A 15,923-nucleotide genomic window follows, 5' to 3' on the forward strand; every position below is an offset into this window, starting at 1 on the left:
ATTGTAAGCAGTGTACTGTATCAAACTTCCTCCATCTTGACTCCTGACAGACACCTTTATTTCTGAGTCTAGACAATTTTAATGGAAGTGAAAGAGGAGAGTAAAAAAGCTGGATTAAAACTCAACTTTCAAAAAACAAAGATCATGGCATTCGGTCCCATCACTTCATGGCAAATAGATGGGGAAACAAAGGAAACAGTGACAGACTTCATTTTGTTGGGCCCCAAAATCACTGTAAATGGTGACTGCAGCTATGAAATTAAAAGATGGCTTGCTCCTTGGAAGAAAAGCTATGACAAACCAAGAGAGCATATTAAAAAGCAGAGACATTACTTTGTCAACAAAGATCCATATAGTTAAAGCTATGGTTTTTTTCAGTAGCCATGTATAAATGTGAAGAGTTGGACCATAAAGAAGGCTGAGGACCGAAGAACTGATGCTTTTGAACTGTGGTGTTGAAGAAGACTCTTGAGAGTCCCTTAGACTACAAGGAGATCAGTCAATCCTAAAGGATATCAACCCTGAATATTCATTGGAAAGACTGATGTTGAAGCTGATACTTTGGCCATGTGATTTGAAGGGCTGATTTATTAGAAAAGTCCCTGATACTGGGAAAGATTGAAGGCAGGAGAAGAAGGGGACAACAGAGGATGAGATGGTTGGATGGCATCACCGACTCGATGGCATCACCGACATGAGTTTGAGCAGGCTGCAGGAGTCAGTGATAGACAGGGAAGCCTGGTGTGCTGCGGTCCACGGAGTAGCAAAGAATCGGACACGACTGAGCAACTGAACAGCAACAATGACAGTTTTGATGAGGCAAGGCATCCCTTCACCCAGGGAAGCCCTCAAACAAAAGCTGGATGTCTTCTGCCATTTGCTTTAAGTTCACATTTCTCAAATTTCAAGTGCCTTTAAAAAAAAGAAAGGTAAAAGGAAGCCCCAGCTTGATGGAGTCTTCCCTGCACTGGGGCCTGCAGGACCCTTGCACACATCTGTTTGGGGACCAAAGGAGGCATATAGGAAGCCTGGCCATTCACACACGGACTGTCTGTGCACATCTCATTGGTTGATTCAGGGGCAAAACAAAGCAAGCTGGAAAAGACAAGGGTTAAAGTTAGCAAAGTCTAAATAGGAGTATTTGTTTTTATTCCTTTTAAAAACGTGCTATGTCTCCTGAGGAGGCTGTCCTGGAGGAAGGAGAAGAGGGGCCAAGAATGCAGGAGAAAGAGAGAAGCCAGGGATGTTTGTAATTACACTCAAGTTCATGTTCCCCACAAGGGCCGGGAAGAGGGGCCCCTCTGAAGAATTTGTTCTTGGGAATGTTTTCTCAACCCTGATAGTGTTGATATGGGGCCAGATCATTCTTTGCTGTGGGGGCTGGGCACTGCCGGGTGTGTAGCAGCAACCCTGGTCTCCACTCACTGTGGCATCCCTCCCCCGGTCATGAGTGGCACATTGCCAGGTGGCTTGGGGGCGAAGGAGACACAGGAGATGTGTGTTTGATCCCTGGATGGGGAAGATCCTCTGGAGAAGGAAATGGCAACCCATTCCAGTATTCTTGCCTAAAGAATCCCACGGACAGAGGAGCCTGTCAAGCTACAGTTCATGAGGTCACAAAAGGCAGAGAGGACTGAGTATACACACACACAGAGTCACAAAAACCAAAACATGTCTCCAAACATTGCCAAATATCCCCTTGCGGTGAGGGGTGGTAAGATAGTCTCTGCTTGAGAATTCCACTTTTGGGGGGTTGCCAAGGCTTTGGTTGACTTAAGCAGAGTAACTTGTCATAGGACATTCCTGTGAATTCTGAATGAGAAGAAAGGAGATAGCATTCTTTCCATGACATATCACAGCATAGTAACTCATTCTAGTCATCCTAAAACGACATCTAAAAGACTATTACAACTGCTTATCTTTATATATTATATGAGATTTCTGACTTAGTAAGGAGGAAGGATGGAGAGGCCCTGCTATACCCTTCACAAAGACTTCCAAACACCACATCCCTCTCCGTCCACAAAACCTCACCCACAAACGTCCCCTCATCCTATCCTTCTTGTCTGAAAAGTGATGTCAAGAGCTACAAGTAATTATCTTTTAAAATTTATAATTCAGGGAGTTTCAATGAAAATCATCAGATAGATGGCAATTTTTTAAAGTGCTGGATTATATATATATAGTTCAGCAAAGAAGTTCAGCAAAAAAAATTATATATATATATAATATATATATAAATTATATATATATATATATATATATATATAGTTTGGCAAAGAAGATATATATAGTATTGGGCTTCCCTGGTGGCTCAGATGGTAAAGAATCTGCCTTCAATGCAGGAGACCTGGTTCAATCCCTGGGTCAGGAAGATCCCGTGAAGAAGGGAATGGCTACCCGCTCCAGTACTCTTGCCTGGAGAATCCCATGAACAGAGGAGCCTGGCAGGCTACCATCCTTGGGGTCACAAAGAATTGGACAGGATTGAGCAACTAAGCATGCTAGTGCTTGTATGTTGCTATGGCAACCCACCTATAGGAGTTAGTTTTCTCTAGGTACCAAAGATAATAGTAAAATGGATGGTGTTGGTATAGCTTCAAGTGCTTCCACACAGTCATTTCACTGGATGCAGGAAAGTGATTAGTATCATGTCTTGTGCATCTGGCATCCATGATGGTATAGGGATAATGGTCCCTTAACTGTCTCTGTGACCAGAGAGGATGTGCAAGGAGAGAAACTGCCTGTCAGCCTATCCCTCTCTGCAGCCCTTATGTCCTGTCTCATGGCTTTCTAGGTAATCACATTGCTCAAAAGTAGGCCCTGGCCCACCAGGCCCACCTTCTCCCTCTGTCCCTGTTCTAGCCCAGTCCCCTCCCCTGCTGATTCTATCTGCAGCTCCAGCTCTGCGGCTCTCTCCTCTCAGGAGCATCAATTTCAATTGCATCAAGCCAGCCTCTGAGCATCCGTATAGCACTTCTCCTGCTGCCTCCCATACAGCTGGCCTGGTGATGAGCTCTGGTATAGAACAGACATGGGCTGTTGTTGCCTTGACTATCTACCCCATGAATAAGTCTGGGAGGGGGGCTGCTATATGGCAGATTCCCCACAAGAGTGGGAGAAACAAACAGCGTCAGAAGGATGAATAGACAGAAAGCTATAATGGGGGAAAGGACACAGTTTTTTAAAAAAGGTTCTTTCACAGCAGGCTGCTCTAAAGGTTCCTGGTACTGTTTAAACTGGGCTGTCAGTGTGCACTGTATTTCCTCCCATGCCTCCTGTTGGTTTCTCCTGCAAGCTTATCCTCAATGAGATCAGGCCTGAGAGCAAAGCCACCCCCACCAGCTAAAAATATCCTCGCTGACACCAAATTATAGAAAGGCCATGTATGTTTGGACTTGATGGTAGTTGTGTTAGGGTTCTCCAAAGGAAACAGAATCAATAGTGTGTGTGTGTGTGTGTGTGTGTGTGTGTGTGTGTGTGTGTGTGTGGAGAGAGAGCGGGAGGGAGGGAGAGAGGGTGTAGTGAGAGAAAGAGAGATTGATTTATTTTAAGGAATTGGCACACAGGATTGTAGGGGATGGCAGGTCTGAAATCTGCAAAGCAAGCTAGAGACCCAGGGAAGAGCTGATACTGTGGTCTTGAGTACAAAGGCAGACTGCAGGCAGAATCCCCTCTTCCTTGGGGAATTTCTGTCTTTGCCCTTAAGGCCTTCAGCTGATTGGATGAGGCCCACCCACATTATGGAGAGTAATCTGATGCTCTCAAAGTCAACCAATTTAAACATTAATCACATCTTTTAAACTGCCTTTACAACAACATCTAAACTGGTGTTTCATCTAGACATGACCTATTTAGGTTGACACATAAGACTGAACATCAGGGCACTCCTAAATTCCTACCTAGTGGAACAGGACTAGATTCAATGGGACTTGAATCAGAGCTGAAGTACAGGCAACTGTTTCTAGGGAGTCTCTCTGTAATGGTCTGGGTATGGGGAGCCTGCAGATTAATGAGAGCTTCTGCCTTCCACATGCCTTCTCCACTGCCATCTTGTTCAAGGCTGCTCTTGACTGCTTGCTGGTCTTTATCACTCAGTCAAAGTCAGGAGGGTGAGCTTCAGCCTTCAAGTTGGGTCTAGTCCAAAGATTACTGCAATGCCAATGCAAGAAGCCTCATGCCTTCTCCACTGCCATCTTGTTCAAAGCTGCCATTCCCTTCTCCAGGGGATTTTCCCAACCCAGGGACAGAACCTGGGTGTTCTGCATTGCAGGCAGATTCTTTACTGTCTGAGCCACCAGGGAAGCCCACACAGTAATCTAGGAATGGTCTCTTCCAGCTCTGAGATTCTGATTTCATGAGCCTACTGGCATGTGGTCTATGATTGTAGGACGCTCCACCTAATCCATGGCCAACCTGACCCATATTTTAAGAGGGAGCCCTGTGGACAGCTATTATTTATTCTTCTACCTATTCATGTATCAGTTCAATAAATTTGTGCCTACTCTATGGACGAGAACATTCCATGGTATTATGACAGATAATTAAATACAGTATCCTGACCTCAGGAAATTTAAAACCTGGCTGGGTAATGAATCAGTTAGGATGTATATGACTGCAAACAGAATTCCTGATCAATGATGGCTTAAGGCCCCTAGATCATTGTTTATCTTCAACCTCAAGAAGTTTGGAGGCCCACAGTCCTGGAGCCAGTTCTGGGTCTCAGAGATATCTGCTCTCATCAAGGACACAGCCTCTATCTAACATCATTTTGGCTTCTTATCCATAAGTTTGTCACCTCACAGTCACATGGTGGCTGTTACAACTCCAAGCTCTATATCTTCACGCTAGTACACTGAGAAGGAAAGTAGACGGCATAAGGAAAAATAAGTTTTGCAAGATAGGCTCCAATTTTTTTCTTAATTTGCCAGGTGCCCATCAAAAGACTTCCCCTATATCTTCTCAGCTGGAATCGGGTCATGTGCCCAACCCTAGTCTCATCCTGAAGAAGGCATAGATGGGTTCTATCACAGTTCATCTCTGGGTACCTCTGTGATAGCTGGCCAAAAAGTCAGGGACTTCCCTTGTGGTCCAGTGCTTAAGAAGCATGAATCAGCAATACAGTCCTAGATTAAGCAAGAATCACGCTTGTCAATAGGCCAACATTCAGATCCTGGCCCCTACTTCTTCCTGTCTCCTTGTACAGCGCTTATTAAGACACAAGCTAGAGGTCTGGGTTCCTTTTTCCTTCTTATGTGAAAATAGCAGTGGAGAGGATGGATGGAATCTCAGTGAATTCTGTGTCCCTTCCTACTTACAAATCCTGCCCCAGTTCTAGATAGCAGAGTAAAAGTGTATTATAGAAGACAACTAATGTGTCAGATGTGGGCCCTGACATTGCCTGTCCTTTACCTCTGAAGGTGGAGCCCGTCCCTTCAGCCCTGCAAGATCAGGTTAACTTCATCCTCTGATTAACAAAGAGGCCTCAGAATGAAAGGTAGCTCACCTAGGCTTTGAACTCTGGCCTGGACATATTTGGTAAATCCCTGGCAGGCCTCAGTTTCCTGCCCTCTCTGCTGGCAGCGATTGTATCTACCTCACAGGACTGTTGGAAGGACTAAACGAGAGGAAACACACTAAGAACTGGGCGCAGTGTCTAGCACATAGTAATTAATTTAAAACCTTGAAGTTAAAATTATTATCTTACTTCCCTAAATGGATTCTAAGATTGAAGCAAGGATGAGGACTTCCACGGTAGTCCAGTGGCTATGAGTCTGTGCTCCCAATGCCCAGGGCCTGGGTTCCATCCCTGGTCAGGGAACTAGATCCCACACGTGGCAACTAACTAAAGATGCATGCCTTAACTGAAGATCCCACGTGCCTCAAAGAAAATCAAAGATTCCTTGTGCCATAACCAAGACCCAGCTAAACCAAATAATTAAAATTTTAAAAAATTAATAAAAGACTGAAGCAAAGAGTATGTTTACTATCTTGCTTACATATTTTCTTTTCTGATAGCACCCTGCCCCCAACTCATCTAGTATGACATATCAGATGGCCATTGAGAATGAATGAATGGGATATTATTCAGCCCTAAAAAAGGAATGAAATTCTGACACAATACAACATGGATGAACCTGGAGGATACTATGCTATGTGAAAGAAGCTAGTCACAAAAAGATACATACTGGAAGATTCCACTCATATAAGGTACCTAGAATAATCATTTTCATGGAGACAGCAGAATGGTTTCTGGTAGCTGGTTTTTCCTGGTGGTTGCCAGGAGCTGGGAGGAGGGAAGAATGGAGAGCTGTTTTTTAATGGGTATTGATTTTCAGCTTTGCAAGGTGAAAAGCCTCCTGAAGATTGATTGTACAACAATGTGAATGCACTTAACAGTACTACACACAAAAATGGCTACAATGGTACATTTCGTGTTAAATGTATTTTACCGTAACTTTAAAAAAAATTTAATGAATGAATTTTTAATGAATAAAATTTTTAATTCATGCTGCAGCATGAATGCACCAAACATTAGACCAACTGAAAGAAGCCAATATCAAAAAACCTGCATATTGTATGAGTCTGTTTATCTCAAATGTCCAAAAGAGGCAAATCCATAGAGACAGAAAGATTTGTGGTTTTCAGGGGTTCAGAAAACTACTAAAACTGAAAGCTACAACCACTAAAAACTACTGAAGTATACTCTTTAGAAGGCGACTCTTTTGGTATGTGAGTTATATTTCAATAGAGCTGTTTTCTAAAAATGAATGAACAAATGAGATTCTAATTATATCTGGATCGTTGGGATCATTTTATTTCAGTGTCAGTTCCAGAAGGGAGGTTTATCTTGAATAATTTGGATCAGAAATGCAGAGAGGTTCAGACAGGTCTTCTTGGCAATCCTCGGTCTGGCAGTCCCATCAGCCTTTGAGATTTGCTGCCTAATGACCTGATGAGGGTTGCCAGCATACCCCAGGCTTCAGTGATTGACCACAGGGCTCTCATCTCCCTGGAGCCACTGGCTTGTCTAACTGAGGAGTCCCCTCAGGGCACTAGGACTGTACATCTCTTCCCCTAGAAATGCCCTGCTGGGAATTCAGTTTACTACTTGCCATTATGATGATGTAATTTCATGCTACTCATTGATAATGTGCAAAACAATCACGAGAGCATATAAACAGATGGTGAGCATGCTCCTTGCAGAACACTAAAGGCGAACTTGAGAGGATTTCTTTGTTTAATCAGTTTCGCAAACCTGACACAGTCATCCCAGATGTGCAGCAGAGCATATGCAGCAGCTCGGAAGCGACGGTGACACATCCGGTAAAATGGATTGTCAGAAGCATTCACTGGGAAGAACCCAAAGGCAATCAGGAGCTGGAGAGTGGAATTACCATTCACTAGCAGGCCTTTATTCCCATCCGTGATCCAAATGCTTCATGCTTAAAATACCGTCTGTCTCCCTAATGCATTTTCATACAGCATATAAATCTCAAGTTGCTTCTCCTGAAAAATAATAATACTCCCAGGAGGAGCCCATGAGACTTCTTCAAGCAGTTCCATGTGCTGTCATCTGGTGGGCTAGTATAAAATATTATGCCTAGGGACTTCCCTGGTGATCCAGTGGCTAAGACTCCATGTTCTGAATGCAGGGGGCCTGGGTTTGATCCTTGGTCAGGGAACTAGATCCCACATGCCACAACTAAGAGTTTTCACACCCCAACTAAAGAACCTCATGCCGAAACTAACACCTGATGCAGCCCAAAAAAAAAAAGATAGTTTCTGTCTAGTCCCTAAGACTACCACCCTGTACTACACTAGACCCAGTGTTAAATTTCTCTAACAATCTGAATGGGCTTCTAGAACTAGGTCTTTGAAAAATTAAGTTGTTGTTGCAATTGTTCACTAAGTCATGTCTGACTCTTTGCAACTCCATGGACTGCAGCATGCCAGGCTTCCCTATCCTTCAGTCTCTCCCAGAGTTTACTCAAACTTGTGTCCATTGAGTCAATGATGCCATCCAACCATCTCATCCTCTGCTGCCCCCTTCTCCTCCTGCCCTCAATCTTTCCCAGCATCAGGGTCTTTTCCAATGAGTGGCCAAAGTATTGGAGATTCAGCTTCAGCATCAGTTTTCCCAATGAACATTCAGGGTTGATTTCCTTTAGGATTGACCGGTTTGATCTCCTTGCAGTCCAAGGGACTCTCAAGAGTCTTCTCCAGTACCACAATTTAAAAGCATCAGTCCTTTGGCACTTAGCCTTCTTTATGGTCCAGCTCTCACATCCGTACATGACCACTGGAAAAACCATAGCTTTGATTAGATGGACCTTTGTTGACAAAGTGATGTCTCTGCTTTTTGATACTCTGTCTAGGTTTGTCATAGCTTTTCTTCCAAGGAGCAAGCATCTTTTAATTTCATGGCTGCAGTCACTGTCCACAACCCAAGAAGAGAAAATATGCCACTGTTTCCACTTTTTCCCTATTTGCCATGAAGTGATGGGACCAGATGCCACGATCTTTGTTTTTTTAATGTCAAGTTTTAAGCCAGCATTTTCCCTGTCCTCTTTCACCCTCATCGGGAGGTTCTTTAGTTCCTCTTCTCTTTCTGCCATTGGAGAGGTATCATCTGTTTAGCTGAGGTTGTTGATCTTTCTCCTGACAATCTTAATTTCTGAAAAATTAAGTACTTGAAATCTTGGTCTTTGAAAAATTAAAACTTCAAAATTAACAGTGCTTTCCAATAGCTGGAATGCCAGCATATGTAAACGATAATGTGCTCAGCGTGCATGCTCAGTCACTTCAGTCGTCCCTAACTCTTTGCAACCCCATGGACTGTAGCCCTCCAGGCTCCTCTGTCCATGGGGTTCTCCAGGCAAGAATACTGGAGTGGGTTGCCATTTCTTCCTCCAAGGGATCTTCCTGACCCAGGAATCGAACCCAAGTCTCCTACGTCACCCGCATTGCAAGCAGGTTTTTTTTTACCACTGAGCCACCAGGGAAGCCCCAAACAATCAACACAGTCTGCACCCCCTCCAGATAATTATTGGGTTAGCCAAAAAATTCACTTGGGGATTTCCTTGGTGGCACAGTAGATAGGAATTTTCTGGCCAATGCAGGGGACACAGGTTCAATCCCTGGTCTGGGAAGATTTCACACACCATGGAGCAACTAAGCCTGTGTGCGCCACAACTACTGAAGCCCTCCAACTCTAGAGACTGTGTTCCCCAACAAGAAAACTCGCCACAGTGAGAAGCCTGGGCACCACAACAGAGTAGGCCCCACATGTCACAAGTAGAGAAAGCCCACTGGCAGCAATGAAAACCCAGTGCAAGCAAAAATAAATAAATAATTTTTTTTAAGTTCATTTGGGTTCTCCCATAAGATCTTAAGAACTTTTCAGTCAACCCAGTATTACAATAGGCGTAGTTTTATTAATCACTGATCCCTCTTTTCTGAGACATGGATAAATTCTTCAAGTTCCAGCAAAGAAAGGCAATCTTGGGCCCAACCAGTTTTGTCATCTGAACCCTGGGTCCCTTTCTGCAGTCTCTTGTGGATTCTCACAGCAGTACAAAAGGTTCTGTCCATCTTTTTAGTTCTTAGCCATAGAATGTGAGTTGCCCTCATTCTCTGCAGTTGCTCTTTTCTTCTTTTTAATTGAGATATAATTTGTATATCATAAAACTCAGCCTTTTAAAGTATACAATTCAGGGGGGTTGAGTATATACACAAGACTGTGCAGCCATCACCGCTACTAATTTCAGAATGTTTTTGTCACCCCCACCCCCCAAAAAATCCCCATGCCCAGGGACTTCCCTAATGATCCAGTGGTTAAGATTCCATGCTCCCAATGCAAGAGGCCCAGGTTCAATCCTTGATCACAGAACTAGATTCCGCAAGCCACAACCAAAGAGCCCAAGAGCCACAACTGAAGATCCTTCATGCCACAGCTAAGCTCCAGGGCAGCCAAAGAAAGAAAAAGAAACCCTATGCCCAGTAGTAGCCATTCCCCCTCCCTTTCTTCCCCAGCCCCTGAGCACCAGCCATCCATTTTCTGTTCCCTTCAATTTTCTTATTCTGAACATGTCATATACACGGAATCATACAACAGCTAGTCTTTAGTGACTGGCTTCTTTCACTCTCAGTAATGTTTTCAAGGCTCCTCCATGCTGTTGCATAAATGAGTGCGTCGTTCCTTCTATGGCTCAATACTATCGCACTGTATGAAGTGCCATAGTTATCATCTACCCATCACTTGAGGGACACTCAGTTCGTTTCTACTTCGGGGCTACAGTGAATGCTGCTGGGTTTCAGGCAGGCGTGTGTCCTCCTTTCTCTTGACTCTGTGACCAGGAGAGGATCTGATGCGCCACGCGGTGATGCTGTGTTTCGCTTTTCTGAGGAACTCCCTCTTTCCCACAGCAGCTGCGCCATTCGGCGCTGCGGGTGCTCCTTGCCAAGTAGCACTTGGGCCCTTTCTTGGCCTCTGCATTTCGTGCTCCGCATCACCCCACCTGATCTGCAGATCCCTCTTGCAACACACCTCCAGGTTCTAGGCTCTTGTTTCCTCCTCCTGTTTTCCCTCCAGATCAGGTAGCCTGCCCCAAAGCGAAGAGAAGGGAAAGAGAATAAACACCATGAGGGCCTCTGGAGGCTGGGTACTATACCCTGTGCTTTATGTGCACAAAGTAAGACCATAGGTGTCCCCACCTAACCGCCTGGAAACTGAAGCCTGGGCTGTCTTACTGCTCCAATCTGCTTCCCAGGTCTCCATGGCAATGGTTCTCAGAACCATACCACAGAATCTGATGGTGCTCCAGAGGCTCAGCAAAAAAAAAAAAAAAAAAAAAAGGCATTTTCTGCCAAACAATTCCCAAAAAAGCCACTCCTCATTTTTATCTGTCTCATATTATGAAGCTCTAGTAATCTGTCTTATTCACAGCTTGCCCAGGACTTAGAACAATATGTGGCTTATAGTAGTTATTCAATAAGTATTTATCTAGTAAATGAATTTTTCTGCAAAAAACTTGGCAAACCATGTGCTAAGGCACCGACTGACTATGTCTAAAATTGCCCAATAGTATTTTTTAAAATACACTTCACTGGGCCCATAGGCATTGAGGTCACTATTAGCAAATCTCCCCAGATGATGGTGATGGAGCTTTCTGAAGACCCTAGTCTGGGGGACTTCCCTGGCAGTCCAGTAGTTAAGACTCCATGTTTCCAATGCAAAGAGCACAGGTTCAGTCTCTGTTTGGGGAACTAACATCCCACATGCCACAAGGCCAAAAAAAATTCACTGCATAAACCAGGGACATAGAAAGCTAAGAGCAAAGATAAACTTACTGGAAAAAAAAAAAGACCCCAGTCTGGGTGCCATTGCTGGGAGAGATGGTTCTTTGTCTGGCCACAGAGCTGGTGACTCTATGGCTCCCCTGCCTCTCAGGTCTTAGGGGTTCTCACTCTGGTCCAGAGTCACAGGTCAGCAACCACGTGGTCAGGGGTGTGTTTCTGGATCCACGGGCATTACAGTCCACTGGCCACTGCTGGCTTCACTTGAGCCCTTGGACCTTGCAATGGTGACTGATGATTCTGACTATAGAACCCTCAGGTCAGTCTTATCATATGCCTCTACTTTAGACCTGCTTTCTTATTACTAAGTAACAGTGATTAAAGCCAGGCTAGTTTGAACACCAGAAACTTCCCAGGGCTACAAAAAAGAAACTCACCACTTCTTCTACTCTGTAACTCTCTGCTCGCCACTTCCCAACAACGTGAAGGACAAACACTGGCCATGCAAGCAAGTATGGGGTCGGTTCCCCTCCTCCTTCCACCTATCAGAAAGGGGCAGGAGTTCACAGGCTCAATTCTTCTTTCAAAATCAAGGCTAGTGTAGAAAGTTGCAATGTTTTTTTCCACTGACAAGATGCCCAGAGAGAAAAAAGAACTCCTGACTCACCTTTACTTGCTTGCTCAAGTTTCACTTCTTGTTTTTTCTCAGAAGGAAGAAGGACTTTGTCGTACTAGCCCATTTAAAGATTCTCTAGAGCTGTCCAGTTATTTATCTACTGTCAGAGAAACCCCACAGGTGAGGAAGACCAGGGCACGGGTGGAACTGTCCCGTAAGGCAGAGAAGAGGTAGCAGTGAGGGTGGGAGTAGGCGGCTGGGGAGGGAAGAAGAGGGGGGATCAGTGAGGCAGAGTGGGTTTAGATGACCACTAGGTCACAAAGCACAGTGTCCATGACAGCGTGCATATGTGTGTGCTAAGTCGCTTCAGGAGTGTCTGACTCTCTGTAACCCCATGACCCATAGCCCGCCAGGCTCCTCTGTCCATGGGATTTCCCAGGCAAGAATATTGGGCTGAGTTGCCACCTCCTTCTCCAGGGGATCTTCCCAACCCAGGGACTGAATCACCATCTCTTCCGTCTCCTGTACTGGCAGGCAGGTTCTTTACCACTAGCACCACCTGGGAAGCCCCTGTGAGGGTACAGCAATGCCTAATTCCAGCGTCAGCAAAACCCAATCACCAGAAACTGGAGCAGCAGTCTCCCAGTGGCCTCACAGTTCTGCAGAAGACCTCTGCCACTCAAAGTGGGGTCCTCCAACCACCAGCAGATCTCGTGAAAAATGTAGAATCTTAAGTCCCACCACCCGACTGAACAAGATACCTGTGTGATTTGAACACACATTAAATGGTGCTCAGAACCAGATTGAGAATAAGCACAGCTCAGAAGTAGATGACGCCGCTTCCGGATGTTCAACTGGTTTAGTCTTGGGCAGTTGACATGAGGTTCCCTGCTACATGTGTACAGAATAATATTTTGAAGCCTTAATTGATTTTTCCCACATATTTTTCTCTTTTCCCATTCCCCATTTCCAGCAAGTAATCAATTTTGTGCCCGTAGCCATTTGGCAGGGATAGGAGAGGTAACGGACAGCTATAGAAAATGAGAGAGACAGCCTGGAAAAGAAGGAAATGGCATCCCACTCCAATGTGAAAATCCCATACACAGAGGAGCTTGGTGGGCTACAGTCCATGGGTTCATAAGAGTTAGACACAACTTAGTAAGTCCAACACGACTTAGCAACTAAACAACCACAATCATCATGGTTAGAATGTACCTACGTGATCAGGAGCAGTCTTAGGGGCTTTCTATTACTGAAGTATTTCACACGCATGCCAGTAGCGGTGTGAGAGCAGAGGGCAACACAGCAGTGGAAGAGTCAAGAGTCTGTGCCTAAGATCCTGGACTTCTATCAACCTGTGTTCTTCATCTGTTGCTGTGTGCTGTGTGTTTAGTCTGACTCTCTGTGACCCCATGGACTGCAGTCCGCCAGGCTTCTCTGTCCGTGGTGATTCTCCAGGCAAGAATACTGAAGTGGGTTGCCATATAGTCCTCCAGGGGATCTTCCCAAACTAGGGATCGAACCCAGGTCTCCCACATTGCGGATGGATTCTTTACCAGCCAAGCCACCAAGTCTGTTGCTGTGCCTTACTCTGTATTGACAATAAAGCTGATCCATGAGTACAAAGTGAAAAAAAAGAAAAAGAAAATGAGAGAGACAGACAGACTACAGACAGTGGCTTCTGAAAACCTAAAGCCCAGGGTGGCACTGAATGCTTAGAAGTGGGTTTGGGGTAGAAGAAGACCGCTCCACACCAGAAGAACATTGCTTCATTCCTGGGGAAAGGAGGGATGGATAGATGCCACTGGACAGATGTCCCTGAGGTCCAGAGACTGAGGTTGTGAGCCCTGACGGGGGCAGAGAGGAAGCACTAGTCTCGGGCGATTCCTGTGCCCTCCTGGAAGAGCATGGCCCCGGGACGTTAAGGAACCCAGCGGACAGGAGCGGGGAGTGTCCCGGGGCAGCCTGCCTGAACCAGTGTGTAGGAGGCACAGTTCGGGTGGACACCTACCAGACCCAGGCCTGGAGGATCTCCCGGGCCTTCACTGCCACCGCCACCACGCCTTGGGGCTCACGAATCCTGCAGATGCAGATTCAACTCGAACAAGTGGCAGATGCCAGTAGAAGGGGCAGCATGTGTGAAGGGTGAAGCCTCAGAGGATTAGGCACTTGGTATCAAGTTGTTATAGAAAATAAAGGAAGCCAGAATGCGCACCAAATATTGTGCAAGCCACATGGAAGGCTGGCTGGATTTTAGCTCAAAAACAGCCTCCAAATGACCCTTTTCTAGGGCCCCTCACATGGCATCTTTTAGGCAGCCATCCCTCTTCCCACTACCTCCAAATTTTCACTTCAGAATCCCCAGTTTTGCTCCCCAAATATCTTATTTTCTTTCTTTTTTCCCCTGTTTTTTGTTTGTTTGTTTGTTTGTTTTTGTTTTGGTCATTCTGAGTAGTGCACAGGATCTTAGTTCCATGACCAGGGATCGAACCCATGCCCTTTGCAGGGAAAGCACAGTCTCAATCACTGGGCCACCAGGAAAGTCTCTCTTTGTGTTTTTTTCTTCCTTTTCTTCTTTCTCCCTCCCTCTCTCTTTCTTTCTCTTAGTTTCCTCAAAATTGCCTTTAATGGCCCAGTAGAAACAGCCTCCATAACCCTTTCGAATAAAGATCATAAACAGCAGGGGAGAAACAGCACTTCTCCCTTGACCCACTTCCTCCCAGGGAAGGGAGAAGCCAGTTTTTCAAAACACACAGCTTCACCTTCCCTCCCTGGAGAGGAGAGAAGTCTGAGTGAATATCTTCCCTGGTGGAGCGGACTTGAGATGCTCCTGGCCCTGCAGAGAAAGGATGTAATGTTTCCTCACTAAAACAAACTGATAGTCAGTGGTAAGCTGCTGCATAGCACAGGGCACTCAGCTCAGTGCTCTGTGATGACCTACAGGGGTGCGATGGAGGGGGTACGAGAGAGGTTCAAGAAGGAGGGGACATATGTATACTTACAGCTGGTTCACTTTGTTGTACAGCAGAAACTAACACAACATTGTAAAGCAGTTATCCTCTAATTTGGGCTTCCCTGGTGGCTCAGAGGTTAAAGCGCCTGCCTCCAATGCGGGAGACCCGGGTTCGATCCCTGGGCGGGGAAGATCCCCTGGAGAAGGAAATGGTAACCCACTCCAGTATTCTTGCCTGGAAAATCCCATGGACGGAGAAGCCTGGTAGGCTACAGTCCATGGGGTCGCAAAGAGTCGGACACAACTGAGCAACTTCACTTTCACTTTCATACCAATTCACACACACAGTGAAAGGGAACAAAACTGTACACACCTATTACACAATATCAGTTTTCTGGGTTTTATCATGTACTATATTTAAAAAAAATAAACTGAGCTTTCCCATCTACTTCCCAAGTATTCTTACCAAGGTTGCTTTTAATGAAGTCAAAGTGAAATCCGTGTTATCTTTTGGGAAAAATGCCAGCTAATCACAGCTAAGATGATGTGTCCCCATTTCTACCCCTCTCACCTTCTTCAATGACAAAGGTCAGCTTTCCTAAAGATTCAGGGCCTTTGTGACCTGAAATATCTACCCCCCAAAAGACTAATGCCTACTGAAAGCATTTGCCCTGTAATTGGTCCTGGAAGTGAAACTTGTGCCTGAGTTCCAGGAATAACAGTGACTGCTAGTGGTAACAGCAACCCAACCTCCTCCTTCCTGAGCAAGGCCAGGATGAAGGTAGAGACATGCTGAAGATAAGAGAAAATCCCCCCTTCCGCATTCTCCAGTCTCTATGGCTTGTGGGCAGGAACTTCTCCTACTCAGTCACTAAAAAACAACAGGCTCTGCCTTTATGCCAGCCCTGCATCTCCACATTTGCCCTGAGCCTCTACTTGGCAGGATACACTAGTGTGTGTGTGTGTGTGTGTGTGTGTGTGTGCATGTGCGCGCGCGCGCGCGCGTGCTATCGTGTCTGATTTGTTGCAACCTCATGGACTGTAGCCCTCCAGGTT

General features: G+C 45.4%; 1 non-coding gene across 1 annotated transcript; it reads left to right on the forward strand.

The window, feature by feature from the left end:
* Positions 14,987-15,058, forward strand: TRNAW-CCA. Its single transcript has one exon. It is a non-coding gene; the product is annotated as a tRNA-Trp (tRNA).

This window comes from Capra hircus, chromosome 20 (assembly GCF_001704415.2).
Source record: "Capra hircus breed San Clemente chromosome 20, ASM170441v1, whole genome shotgun sequence".
Lineage (NCBI taxonomy): Eukaryota > Metazoa > Chordata > Mammalia > Artiodactyla > Bovidae > Capra > Capra hircus.